The sequence below is a fragment of the Carettochelys insculpta genome, chromosome 6 (genome assembly GCF_033958435.1).
Source record: "Carettochelys insculpta isolate YL-2023 chromosome 6, ASM3395843v1, whole genome shotgun sequence".
In the NCBI taxonomy this organism is placed as follows: Eukaryota; Metazoa; Chordata; order Testudines; family Carettochelyidae; genus Carettochelys; species Carettochelys insculpta.
In genome coordinates this window covers 47,841,165-47,855,350 of record NC_134142.1, presented here as the reverse complement: position 1 = coordinate 47,855,350, position 14,186 = coordinate 47,841,165, and the positions used below count along the sequence as shown (strand labels likewise).

The window sequence follows — 14,186 nt, the reverse complement described above, 5'->3', positions numbered from 1 at the left end:
GCTGTATAAAAGGTTTTCTTAACATTTCTTGGTGTTCTTTGACTCTCCTAACACATCCAAGTCTCGTTCAATTGGTCTTTACCAGGGCGGCGGACTGCATTATTAAGCAATGTTGTTTTCACTCAGTAACAGAAGATTTTCTTTTACCTATGCATGAAGAATTTTCATAATATGTGGTTGACAAAAGATATTATCAAGCTTTCTGCTGTGAAGGAGACAGAGCTACACATTAATGGGATTACTATCCAGTCTTCTCTCCCTTTAAATGTCAGCATTCTAAGGCGCAAGGAAGCCTCCCCCGACAGCCTGTGAGTTGGAGTTATAGCCTTCCTGGATAACGAGGCTAACACGGAAGAAATTCAATCCAAAGTTTGTATGAAGGCATCAGAGTTTTCATGCAGGGAAGGGGAGAGGACACCCGCAACCCTTAATGCAATTTTGAGGCCTGTACTTCAAAAGTTCACTCTGGACAAGACAATCTTATCAACCTGTTTCTAATCTCCCATTCCTGGACAAGGTCCTTGGACATGTACAGATTTCACCATTTGACTGAAAGTGCACTGCTTGAATTAATATACACTCTCTGCCTATTGTTAACTAAAGGTAGACTATCCATAAAGATAGATTCTTTCGGATCTGTTCAAAACTATCGAGCCCATTGACCATGAGGTAGTGTTGCCACATTTGCAGCCTTTTGCAGGAGATGAAGAAGTTGCTTGAGAAGCTCTTTTTCTGAATTCAGGTAAGATATCAGAGGGTAATATTGGATAACTGTTCTTCTGCAAAGGATTTCTCTTGTTGGATACACCAAGGAGTCTCCTGTGCTACGGTTATGAGGCTGCTGAGTGGATTTGGAAGGAGGCATTTGTTGTGTTGTCTTTAATATGCAACTAGCACTAAATGTCCATTGGATGGGCTCTATCTAATGGTGTGCAGAGATTTGGGAATGAGCCAGGGGCTGCTTGGCTCTATCCCTATCTACACAAGAAATACTGAAATAATATTTCTTGATTGCTAACACCACCAGCTTTTTTCCCCTCAGAGTATTAGATGATTTGATTGCAATGCCATCCATGATCTTTGTAGTTATGAGATCCTGGATTTGTCCTGGAAGCACAGGTAGAGGCAGAAAACAGAAAGTTTCTTCTACCTGTACATGGGCCAGATACATATTTAGCTACAATTATCCATGCCTTCATCTTCTCAGGATCCAAGCACTGTAAAATGCTCAACTTGGGGAAATATAATGATGTTCTCAATCCTCAAACTGTGGGTCAGGACCCCAAAGTAAGTCGCATCCTGTTCTAATGGGGTTGCCAGGGCTGTGTAAGACTAACTAGAGGCCAGAGCTGAAGCCCCAGCTATGACCAAATCTCAGGCCCGAGTGCTTCAACTCTGGACAATGGTGCTCAGGTTACAGGCCCCTCACCTGGCACTGAAAGCCTCGGACTGTGCCCTCCCACCCTCCAGAACAGTAGGGTTGTAGCTAGTGGAGGCTTTGGTACACCTACTGGGGCTGTGCAATAATTTTTGTCGTCAGAAAGGGGTCACGATGCAATGAAGTTTGAGAACTGCTGTGCTGTGTTTACTGGCCAAGCAGCTTTAGATGTGAATATGGTTACAATTTTGATTTAGAAGAAGTAGGGTGGCATCTTGTGAAGGTAGAACTGAAAGGCAGTGGCAACAGTGCAAAGCACCCACCACGCCTACTTGGCTAAGGGAAAAAAACTGTCTAGCAGAGAAAATTGAGGTCAGGGCACCCTACAGATGCAATGAATGATGAACCCCCAATGGTGAGGTTCCTATCAAGCTGCATGCAGGGGTGTGTTTGATGGGTATGTTCACACGCACACATAGACGCACACCCCGAATGGGCTGTCTCATCCCTTCCCTGCTCTGCCCCACCCTGACCCTCTCCCCAACCAGCCTGGCTGGGGATTACCTGCACCAGGCAGTGGTGGGTAGTGGCAGCCTCAGGGGATCACCTCCCCATGGCCTTCCTCCCTGGTACTCACCACATGGTGCTCTGTCAGTTTGTGTCCTTTAGAGAAAACTGTTCTTGCCACAACATGAATTCCAGGCTAATACTTATTGCTAACTACCCCAAGACCCAAGCCTATACTAACACTGTACGGTAATATACATGGGCTATTGAATGTGGTCAGTCTAACAAGTAGAAAAATCTTATGTTTTGTTACAGGAGAAAATGTCAACCTGTTTACAATGTACTGGTGATTTTAAAAGCAAGTTCGGCAATCAGTGCTCCTGCTGAAGTGTGAATAAGGCAGGCTCAGAGGACAGCTGAGTAAAGACAAGTTCAGAGTCTCTATTTATTGCACTAAATTTCCCTATTACTAACTACCTGGTGACACAGCATGCGAATGGCAAAAAATGCTTACCATTAAGCACTGGAACTAGAGAGCACCATTTTATTGGGAATATAGCAACCTCCATAACATTCCATCACTAATTCATTAGATGTAGGAAGGTCTTAATGGGCTTCCTAGCCACTTCCTTCCTAGCCACATGGAAAGCAGAACTTTTCCATAGACCCTTTAATTGTACCGCTTTCAAAATTGGCCCCCAAGGCTCTGAAAAAATAACATTTTGGATACATGACCTATCTCCAGGATGGGTTGTCAGGGGAAAGATTAGTGGGAGAATTTTGCAGCTGGAGGGAGGTTTGCGTTTGGGATGGGATGCAATTAGAGTTTAAAAGAGGGTGTGTGTTGGCCAGTTCAACATAGGCAGGATCTAGAGAATGCAGTAGAGGGGATGGATGGGATAATTGCTGAGAAGAGGTTTGACAAATGGAGAGAAAGGCACAGATGAGAAAAGCAAGGTCCCTTACAGGCCAACACACTTTGCTGCCCATGGTTGCCTCATTCTATCACTTGTGAGGATGGGTCTTCAGACACTGATGATCTCACCAGCTGGCTGCTTTGTGATGGCCATACCTCTTCTCCTCTGCCCAGGGCACTGATTGCTTTGGAGACCATACACTTGAGACTGAAAGCAATCAAAGACAGGGAGAAGATTATGTTCTGAATCATTTTGCCCAGGTAAATCTCTGGTATAAGCATCTAAAATTTCCCATTTGAAATCTCATTCATTACTGGGATGTGAAGGGATGTGATTGAGGTGCAATCCCTGCAGATGTCTAGAACTGGCTGGATAAGATGGGAGCTGAAGCAGTTAGCACAGCTGCAAAATGAATTAGAACAGATTAGATGATACAAGCACTTTATTCTCTCTGTTACCTGTGAGTGCTCTGGCAGACCTGACACCTATAACATCTGTCTTGTAGACTTTCGGCTCTGCTTAAAGGAGTACTCTATCAGTTGATTGGATTTTCTACATCTGAACCCCATGCAGGGAGACTTTATATGTAGAGCCTTATGAAATTCACAGCATGAAAAATGGATCACGTAGCACTAAATCTGTTTTTCTATGTGCTCTTACCCTATACAATAGTGATTTCATATAGAGGGGGATGGGGAAACCAGTGTTTCTCAAACTGGGGGTCCTGACCCAAAAGGGAAGGGGGATGGGCATTTTGGAGGGAATCAGTACTGCCATCCTTACTTCTGCGTTGCCATCAGAGCTGGGTGGCTGAAGAGTAGCAGCTGTTGGTCAAGCACCCAGCTCTCATGTAACACTGCAGCAGACCTGTCTGCAAGCCTTAAAGCGGAGCCTACGGGTCTCAGAGAGCAAGCATGGAAATGTCCATTCTTGCTATACCCCACCTGGCATAGTTTTGAATGCTGCAGACATAAAGCAGCAGATGGACTGTCAGGTTGTATCAACTACTGCACATTGCTGTAACCGAAAGCCAAGTACTGAAGCAAACAGCCTTACCCCCGTTTCAACTCCGTGGGAATGTAAAAGTGACATTGAGCCAGTGCATATGCACATGGTGGTAAACACCTAAGGCAAAAGAACTCAGGGATCCCTGCCCTTAGCTGAGTCTCACCAGGGACCTCAGCCTTGGGGGTGCCCTGGATTCCCCCAGCTGGAGCCATGTCTTCAATGGCCCTGGGGTAAGGCAACAGGGATGGGACTCCCCATGGCAGAAGTGGTGTAAGCATTCCAAAGAGCTTCTTGCTTCATTAAGTAGTACCCTGTTGTGCTTTTTGCTTGCTAATGTGTACCCTGTAAAATGCAGTCACAGGGCAGCAGAGTAGTAAGCTTAATAACATACATTATCCCTAACTGGCTTTGTGTTGAAGTGAATCCCATCATCCTGTCTGTCCTTGGCGCTGTGAGTTGACACCAGCATCAGCGTAAAAGAAAGGGTGACAATACCATCCCATACCATCCAACCCTTACTTCTGTGCTGCTGCCTTGAGAGTTGGGTGGTTGGAGAGTGGTAGCTGCTGACTCATAACCCAGCCCTGCAGGCAGCAGAGCAAAAGTAAGGGGACAATTCCATACCATGGCATCCCCATTTATGTATTACTGCTGGTGGTGGCTGTACCTTCAGAGCTGGGCTGCCACCCAGCAGCTGACACTCACCAACTGCCCAACTCTAAAGGCAATGCCAGCAGCTGCCAAAGCAGCAAGGATAGTAGTACTTTGACTCCAATACAATAACCTTGTGACTGCCCTTACAATTTTTTCTGGGGGGTCAGGACAAATACAGTTACACCATGAAATTTCCAATTTAAGTGGTTAAAATAATCAAATTTATTATTTTAAAAGCATGTGACTATGAAATTCAACCATGAGTTCAGTAGCGCCTGTTTATATGAAGTCAGAGATATTTGGGTATGTTAAGAAATAAACTAACACTAAAATGTTTCAAGCTCTATTTTTCCCTGCTCTTGACTCATTTCGTGTTTTACATTCTCCATATCCAGACTGTCTCATATGACGTGACTCACAGCAGTACCTTTGCTCCCTGTCCTTCCTCACCTTCAAACTCTCTGTGCTCCTTAGCCTGACTCACTGATCTCTCATCATGGATGTGCAGGGGCAACTGAAAGTAAATGGATCCTTACATACAGGCTGTATCCAAATCCTGGTTTGGGGTTTTTTGTTTTTATTTTTGGTTTGTTTTTGGTTTTTTATGGTCTGAAGTACATTAAATATTTTCTTTTTTTGTCTAGAATCTTATAGTTGTCATCTAGGCCTATATGTTGTATTTTGACTAGTGTGATCTCCTCCTCTATGGCCTGGACTACTACGAACTGGCCCCACCCTTTCAACTATTCAGAATACTTGCTGCCAAAGTCATCTTCCTAGATCATTCTTAAGTTATCATAGAATCATAGGGCTGAAAGAGACCTCAGGAGGTTATTGCACCCAACCTCCTACCCAAAGCAGGACCAACCCTACCTAAATCATTCCATCCAGGACTTTTTCAAGCCAGGACTTAAAAACTTTTAGGCGTATGGAGATGGTACTACCTCTCTAGGTAACCCATTCAAGAGCTTCACCACCCTCCTAGTGAAATAATTCCCCCCCCACACACCCCAATATCCAACCTAGACCTTCCACACTGCATCTTGAGACCATTGCTCCTCATTGCACCATCTGTCACTAATGCAATCAGAATGTCACTGTCCTGCCCTTTTTAGTCCCTCCTTTAATTCTACCTTTTCCACCATTAACTGTAAGCTTCTAGTTCTCAACTTTGCAGCACTTAATGATTCACCCTTATCATACATATTAAATCAATTTATTGCATCACTGAGCACTGTCTTTTCTCCATCAGCACTTCCAGCCTTCACTACCTATTAGTCCCATGCTTCAATTTTTTGGGGGGGAGGCAAAAAACTCTCTCAAAAGCCTATTAAGACACCATCTTATCCTCCTTCAGCTCCCTTCTCATCCCTCCTACCACTGTGCCTGGGTCATACACCAGTTGATGGATGCAAGAAAGCTAAATTGCTTTTACAGCTAATCCATATGAAGACAGGCTCAAGGTCACTAAACAGGCTCCCACCCGCTCCCAAACCCCATGTTGCTAGTTCCACCCACTTGTCACATCTGTCATTATCCTTGAATGTATACTCTTTAGGGATGGATCTCTTATTACTGGGAGGCTGACAATGGCTACCATGTATTTCCTCTTCCTCTTTCAATGCCTGTATCTCTCAAATACTCATTTCATACTATCCTCCATTTAAATTTGCTAGGAGAACATGAGGCTACCTCACAGGTTAAGTTCGTCCTTGAGGTTAGAAGGCAAGTATCTTGTGCAAAAAATGCTCCAGTGTTCAATCAAACCACTACCTCAGGGGAAGTATGGGAACAAAACAGATGGGTTGGTATACAACATTAGGTAGAATAGGGGCTGTAGAGAACCACCCATATGCTATAACCACTGGTCCAGACATGCTGCACAGGTAATCTGTGCTTGAGAGAAGAGGTTTCCATTTATTTCAAATCCAGACTTTCTTGCACAAAGCCCATTTATTTCGGTTTTATGCAGGGTGCAAAAATTTGGCTTTAAGAATTTAAGGGAGCTTAACTAGGATTACATCTAGTAGTAACTTGCTTCCTACCAGAAGAGATTGATAAAGGCACAGCCTCTCTTACCAAAATGTTCTCTATTGTGCATGATTAAAGACCTGGTATTTACACTTACAGACAAAATCCAGTGTGCTGGCTACTAAGCAAAGCAGTCAGGTCTGTTATCTCAATCCTGTACTATTATGACAAACTACTGTGAGCCCATCTTTTCATCAGTGCAAGTGGGTTTCATGCTCTCATTGTTCATAATAAAAGCAGTTACCCTCTGGCTAGTTCCAATTGTTGCTTCTGATAATCACTTTCTCTCTCTGGTTTTATTGTGCAATGTAATTATTTGAACTGCAGGAGAACAATGCAAACAAAAAGTGGAATATAATGTGTGGTTGAAACCAGCATTAGCTTCATTGAAGTCACTGGGTTTCCTAGAAAGCTGAGGTGGTGTAATGACCGTGTTCTATCCATTTGTTGGCAAGGTAAATGGATAAAAGTGCAGATCTCATTGAAAGAGCTGGTACATGCTAATAAGCAGCATTGCAAGTATAGTAGCCCACCAGCTCCACGAACCTTCATGTTTAATCTGCAGATTAAGGGCATGTTTAAATAGGGTGACCACGCATCCTATTTTTACTTGGACAGTCCCTTATTTGAACAGTCTCACAGGTGTACCAACTTTAAGAAAATGAGCACATTGTCCCATATTTTGTGGAGCTCCTCCTCCGTGCCACTACATGTCTTGGGGCAACAGTCTCTGCTGCTGGGGAGCTCTGATGCAGGGCAGCTGCACAGTCCCCAGTGCCCTGTGCCTTGAGGCTGCAGCCCCTGCTGGCAGGGATCCCTTCCACTGGGTGGCTGCTGCATTCCCTGTTTTCCCCCTTGCTGGAAGGCTGCACAGCTCCTATCCACAGTGCCACACCATAGTGCAGCAGCCCTCACGGCTGAGGAGCCCTGACATGGGACAGCAGATCACCTATCCCCGGAGGTTGGTGTCTCATTTTTGCCATAAGGCAGTGTGGTCACCCTATACTTAAAGCTACCCTGTGCATAAGCAACATCATCTGTTCTCATACAAACACAAGACCCCTGTCCTACCAAAAAGATGACAGCAAGGAAAACAGATTTTTTAGCAAGTTTTTATCACTGCAGCCACACAGGGGCTACTGAATCCCTTTACTTGTCAGAAAAGTCAGTCTTCCTACACCTCCTTCTAGGTAACACTGGCCACTAATCAAGAGAAAGACAATTACGTGCCAAGCATAGAACTCTCATTATTATGTAAGAGTCACCAACATCATCCTCTGCACTATGCAAAACGCAAAAATTAAGACAGATTCTGCTACCAAAATACTAAACAGACAGACTAAGATGACAGCAGGCAATGGGAAATAAAGGGGAAATATATTGTGATAATTACTTAGAAACCAGTGTTAAATTCATCACCAAAATTGGCATCAGGAGGTCACATCATGCAGTCCTTACTCATGCACAACTTCAGTGGAGATCAAAAGGAACTTTGTTTGAACAAGGGCTATAGGTTTTAGTCACCAATTTTCTTCTACCTCTAGGACTCAGCTATGGAATGGTGGGTGATGGAAGAGTCCCATTTCCCGCACACCCCACTTACCAGTCCTTTTCATACGTGCTTGTCTTTGAGTCAAACGGGGACTAGACTCTGTTTGCTCAGATTGTGTCAATACTGTCCTCTTCCTTGCCAGCTCTTAAGCCAAGCATGATGCAATCCTTTCAGCAAAGGGAGCTTTGTTTCCTGATACTTCTGGTTTCTGGAAAAGCAAATTAAAACAGAACCTGGAATTAAGAAGTCATCAGTGAAGCCTTTTGATTTCATTGTATTCTTAGGCTAGCACCCTAACTTTTCATTTGGAGTCATTTCCATTCATCCAGTTTATTTTACTACAACTTTTGGCTCCTTATTGCTATGTGGTCCTAGTCTCTTCTATAATTCATATTTTCTCTGGCGTTTGTTACCCCTTTCTTCACGTTCTGACAAACTTTTTTAAAAAAGTAGCAGCATCCTGCTCCTAGTCTTCTTAGTTTCATGGCAAACTAAAAACTTCATCTCCAATAATAAAGTCAAACACTTCCCAAGTCCTTTGTTAGAGAGAATGGACTACAAACAAAGCCTATTGTAAGTTGTTCCTATTTTAACCACTAATTAAAAGTAACCAGGAAAATTTAAGAATCCAACTGTGCATTCTGATAACTATGAAATTTTCATAAGTTATTTTAATAGAGTTTAAAGTGAAAAAACTGTTTTGATTAAAAGAAAATCTAAATTGAACCATGTTCTTAACTGTAAAACTTGTTGAATTATCGCACAACTTGTGAAGTAACATCATATGCTCAGCACATATAGAACAAGTGTTTCATATTATGTCTGCATATGTAATGGTATTTACAAGCTGCAGAAACAGTGACTGATTCAAAAGTGAAACATAAAATAAATTCCCCAGCAGAGTGCATGTTCTATATATACTGTTATTGAAAGTTGATTGAACCGAGTTTCCATGACCCTCACTTCACAAATTATGACGACTGTTCAGAGGACCAGATTTTCAGTTGATGCAAATCAATGTAATGCCATTGACTTTAAAAAAATATATACCAAATTTACACCAGCAGAGGATCTATTCTATTATTTGCATTGTGGTACCACACGAAAGCCCAAGCCACGATCTGGAGTCCTTTATGCTTAGTGCTGGGAGATCATCTAGATGGCCACTACAACAAAAAGCTCACAATATTTTTAAGACCAGCTATAATTAGTAAGTGTCAAAAAGAATGGGAGGGATAACAAAAGGGTTTCTTGAAGCAGAGTGAGACAGAACCACAGAAATATAAGACTGGAAGAGATCTAGAGAGATAACCTAAGGCATCCCCCTGTACTGAGGCTGAGTCTGACAGGTCTAGATCATCCCAGACAAGAGTTTGTCTAACCTTTCTTAAAAGCCTCCCATGACAGGGATTCCAACACTTCTCGCAAAAGCCTGTTCCAGAGCCTCTCTTTATAATCAGGAAAAGCTTTCTAAGAGCTAACCTAAATCTCTCCTGCTGAGGATTTCATAAGCACTGTCTCCACTCCATCATCCAAGTCCTTAATAAAAATGACTTGACTGAAAATTCTTTCCTTAGAATCATAAGCTCTATCAACATTCATTCCAAAGAAAATCCTTAATAAAAAGGAGATATTTTTAGGAGTGTTATGAGGTTGGCTAAAGTCAATGTGAATCATAGAATCATAGATCACTAGGACTGGAAGGGACCTCGAGAGGCCATCAAGTCCAGCCCTCTGCCCCAATGGCAGGACCAAGTACTGTCTAAACCATCCCTGATAGACATCTATCTAACCTGTTCTTAAATATCTCCAGTGATGGAGATTCCACAACCTCCCTTGGCAATTTATTCCACTGTTTGACCACTCTGACTGTTAGGAACTTTTTCCTAATGTCCAACCTAAACCCCCATTGCTGCAGTTTAAGTCCGTTGCCTCTTGTTCCGTCCTCAGAGGCCAAGAACAAGTTTTCTCCTTCCTCCTTATGACTCCCTTTTAGATACCTGAAAACCGCTATCATGTCTCCCCTCAATCTTCTCTTTTCCAAACTAAACAAGCCCAATTCTTTCAACCTTTTTTCATAGCTCACATTCTCTAGACCTTTAATCATTCTTGTTGCTCTTCTCTGGACCCTCTCTAGTTTCTCCACATCTTTTTTGAACTGCGGTGCCCAGAACTGGACACAATACTCCAGCTAAAGCCTAACCAGCGCAGAGTAGAGCAGAAGAATGACTTCTTGTGTCTTGTTCACAACACACCTGTTAATGCATCCCAGAATCATGTTTGCTTTTTTTGCAACAGCATCACACTGTTGACTCATATTTAGCTTGTGGTCCACTATAATCCCTAGATCCCTTTCTGCTGTAGTCGTTCTTAGACAGTCTCTCCCCATTCTGTATGTGTGAAACTGATTGTTCCTTCCTAAGTGGAGCACTTTGCATTTGTCCTTATTAAACTTCATCCTGTTTACCTCAGACCATTTCTCCAATTTATCCAGATCATTTTGAATTATGACCCTATCCTCCAAAGTAGTCACAACCCCTCCCAACTTGGTATCATCTGCAAACTTAATAAGCGTACTTTCTATGTCAAAGTCTAAATCATTGATGAAGACGTTGAACAGAACCAGTACTAACACAGACCCCTGCGGAACCCCACTTTTTATACTTTTCCAGCAGGATTGAGAACCATTAAGAACTACTCTCTGGGTACGGTTATCCAGCCAGTTATGCAACCACCTTATAGTAGCCTCATCTAAATTGTATTTGCCTAGTTTTTTGGTAAGAATATCATGAGAAACCATATCAAATGCTTTACTAAAGTCTAGGTAGACCACATCTACCACTTCTCCCCTATCCACAAGGCTCATTATCCTATCAAAGAAAGCTATCAGATTAGTTTGACAAGATTTATTCTTTACAAACCCATGCTGGCTGTTTCCTATTACCTTATCACCTTCCAAGTGCTTGCAGAAGATTTCTTTAATTACCTGCTCCATTATCTTTCCTGGCACTGAAGTTAAGCTGACTGGCCTGTAGTTTCCTGGGTTATTCTTATTTCCCTTTTTATAGATGGGCACTATATTTGCCCTTTTCCAGTCTTCTGGAATCTCTCCTGTCTCCCATGATTTTCCAAAGATGACAGCTAAGAATTATATTAAATACGTGCAACACTTTGAAAGACTACTGTTAAAATGGATTGAGGATCTTAGATACAATTTTAGCCTAAGATTCAATTAAACAAAATATAGGCTGGAAAGCAGTTTGTCTCCTTTAAATATTAGAACTTTAGAAGGAGACATTATTGAGTTCACAGATCAAAAGTGTGACACTCTCAAATCTGCATTTTCCTACAGATGCAGAAAAAGCCTTTAACCATATTGAAAGGCAATATCAATTTTATACGCTTGGATGATGCAGTTTCATTTCTCATTTTATCAAGCTGGTTTCCCCTTCTTTACAAACACTCCTCTGTCAAAATACTTAGAAATGGTATTTTAAATTCCTTTTTTTATTTTCTGAGATACATACTAGATTTGCCCTTTTCTTCCCAGATATACATGCTAGTTATTGGACCTTTAGCCAAAGCTATCCAGTCGGTCAGGGAACACAAGTTTCCATACAGCTAACTTCACTATACCCTTGTATTCTATGCAAATGAATTACCTCAGTACTTAACCAAACCTCTCCTGTTAAAAACATTTTTGCTTTAATCCAGTCATTTTCACAGTTCGCTGGATAATTAGGCTAAAATTATTCTCTTGGATGTATTCAGTCTTTCCTCTTGCTTTACCAGCTTTACATCACATAGAACTGACTTTCAATATGTGGGCATCATATTCCTTACAGATCTTCTACAAACCATATTTATTAAAAATGCATCCATTACTTCCGTCTCTGGTCACGTAAAATTCCACATTGCTTAGGTTTTTACAATATAGTAAGTACCAAATAAAATGTAGCCAGTATCACCTCCTATTCAACATAAAGGAAAACAACTTCAAACGAACTCAACCATACCAGCCTGGTGTCTGCTAAGTAGTATTAATTCTGTTTTACATTATTTATATTTTTAGCAGGCTACCTCTCTTTTCGCTGGCTTGCTACAGTCCATGACAGAATGCTGTATTTCTTGTGTTCTAACATGCTTAGAATTAACCTGGATAAACAGGTTAAACACAAAGGGTAAAGGAGAGTTGTTGATTTCTCAGATGTCCAACTATACAGATGAAGATAGGGAGCTACATTCACCTGTGAAAGAGATTAGCACCAACTGTTTTATCCCAAGGAGTGAGCCTCCACTGGCTAAATGGAAGGGTGTGGGTTTGAAAGGAGTTCATAACTTACATTTTGCATTATGGCTTGGAGCTGGCTAGGATAGCCCATATCGTGATCAGCCATGACCAGGGAGGGGGCCTGGTCAAAAACCTTGACAGAGATGATAATTCAGCATTGACTCAGGCACCATCCATTTTTAATGTTCCTATGAAGCCCTAGCTGCAAATTACAAATACTGTCTTCTTGCAGGAGTCCCTGGGAAGGTGGTAGTGGAAAAACACTGAGCTCCTCCAAAGCCGTCACTATGCCTTTCTACGCACTGCTGATTTCTAGCTTATTCTATTAGTCTGCTAGGAATTACTGCTTTTCCTCATGCTGAGCTACAGGCTCAGCTATCATAAGATGATTTTTGTGTTTTAGGAAAATCTATTAACCAAACTTATCTCAAAATTAATCTTGTCCAAATTCAGGATTCCCCAAATGCCACCCCGAAACAATTGGGAGGCATGTACTTCACATACATAATAGTTATGCACTGGGCAATAACAAGGGCACGGTGAGTGAGGCACTTGCCTCGGGCACATAGTTGAGGGGGCGCATACACATACAGTAAATCCCCAAAATGCGTGACTTCGAGTTGCGCTTAACTTATATTAACATGAGTTAAGCACAAATGGAAGCCACTCTGCAGCTCTCTGTCCACTGGCTTCCCCCAGTTGGCAGAAGCCACACTGCTGCAGCTGTCTGCCTGGCACAGCTTCTCCCAGCTGGTAGAAGCTGGGCGCACAGGCATCCGCACCACTGTGATTTCTCCCCAGGTTCCCCCAGCTGGTCAGTTTCCCAGCTCCTGCCAGTGGAGGGGAGCCAGGAGCCAGGCTGCAGCCTGGTCCCCAGTTCCCCTCCACTTGCTGGAGCCAGGAAACTGACCAGAGCTGGTGGTCTACTGTATACAGCATGAGCGAGCGCGCGCGCACACGCACACACAAATTGATTGTTTATGCAAATGTCATAACTATAATAAATAAATGTTGTGTTATTATTATTATTACATATTTTCCTTTTTTCTATTAATTAGTATGAATATATGTACACGAGGGGGCCTAATTTTATATTTTTGCCACAGGTAGAAAATTAGCTAGTTATGGTACGGACTATGCATGAATTTGAAAATAATGCTGTAATGATGGAGGCTTAGGCCAACTTTCAGCCTAGGTATCAACAGAATCTGTCAGGATTAGTGTCAGCGGAATGTTATTGAAATTAATTTGTTAAAACTGCAGAAAAATATGTAGTGTTTGGACGTTCCTAAATTTTGGTGACAGATGACTATAATACTCATATGCTAATCTCTGTAGTTTACTTGTTAAGAGTAACACCTGTACATGTATTACAGAACTCTCACACGGCTAGAACAGAATACGTGCTCACAGGAGCCATTAATCATTGCTGAGTTTCACCCATAGCAACAGTTATACCCCTTAGGGAAGAGAGTTGTGAACTGATACCCATTGAAAAGCAACTCACCCAGAGGAAACTCCTCAATTCTCAACACAGCTGGTAAAATCCAGTTCAGTGGACATCAGAAAAGGGAACCCAGTCACTCAGGATGACTTCAAAGATTTACCTCACTGACTCTCCTTCCTACCCCACAAAAAACACTTTTTTGAACGTGTAATGGAGTAAGAGGGTGGGTTCTCTCATGGACTGGTAACTAGTTAAAAGATAGGAAACAAAAGGTAGAAATAAATGGCCAGTTTTCAGAATAGAGACGGGTAACTAGGGGTGTCCCCAAGGGTCTGTATGGGGACCAATCCTATTCAACATATTTATAAACAATTTGGAGAAAGAGGTAAACAGTGAGATGG

The 14,186-nt window shown here is 42.2% G+C and overlaps 1 long non-coding RNA gene across 1 annotated transcript in view; it reads right to left on the bottom strand.

Annotated features, from left to right (window-relative positions):
• LOC142014384 (uncharacterized) overlaps positions 1-12,527 on the bottom strand; it is a 55,440-nt gene extending 42,913 nt beyond the window's left edge. The window contains exons 1-2 of the long non-coding RNA XR_012645927.1: positions 12,391-12,527; positions 8,099-8,255 (exon numbers count right to left, since the gene is read on the bottom strand). This is a non-coding gene — a long non-coding RNA (uncharacterized LOC142014384). The remainder of the gene's footprint in view (positions 1-8,098; positions 8,256-12,390) is intronic.
• Positions 12,528-14,186: the final 1,659 nt, after the last annotated feature.